This window comes from Vombatus ursinus, unplaced genomic scaffold (genome assembly GCF_900497805.2).
Source record: "Vombatus ursinus unplaced genomic scaffold, bare-nosed wombat genome assembly UNPS02015074.1, whole genome shotgun sequence".
Taxonomy (NCBI): Eukaryota; Metazoa; Chordata; class Mammalia; order Diprotodontia; family Vombatidae; genus Vombatus; species Vombatus ursinus.
Genome location: NW_020954852.1, coordinates 3,573 through 4,019, shown reverse-complemented (window position 1 = coordinate 4,019; position 447 = coordinate 3,573).

Here is a 447-nt window from a genome sequence, read left to right as displayed (position 1 = left end):
GGGGGTACAAGGAAGATAATCTAAAACTGAATAAATGTTGAACTGCAGAGGAGCTCACTTCTCCACCTTTTTTCCTCTCCCACAGTATCCTTGGGATGGGAGAGTCTTTCATCAGTTGGTTGCAGGGATTTGGCAATAATACAAGAATAGGGCTTTGACTCCTCCAAATACTAAAAAATTCTTATCTTGAAAAGAATGTTTTTTGATAATGAACTGGAGCCAAACTGCACCATGTGCAGAAGAAAAAGAGGATTAAAAGATGAAGGAATAAAAAACAAAACTGTCAAATTAGGATTTACTCAAGGGTTTATGGAGTGTGATTTATTTGCTTTGTGTAATGAGTGTTGGATTACAAATTATCCAAACAAAATTGGATTGGACTGTGTGTAGATACTGTATGTTTTTGTTACTGCATTTCTTGTAGAGAAGGCTTCTTTCCATCACTAC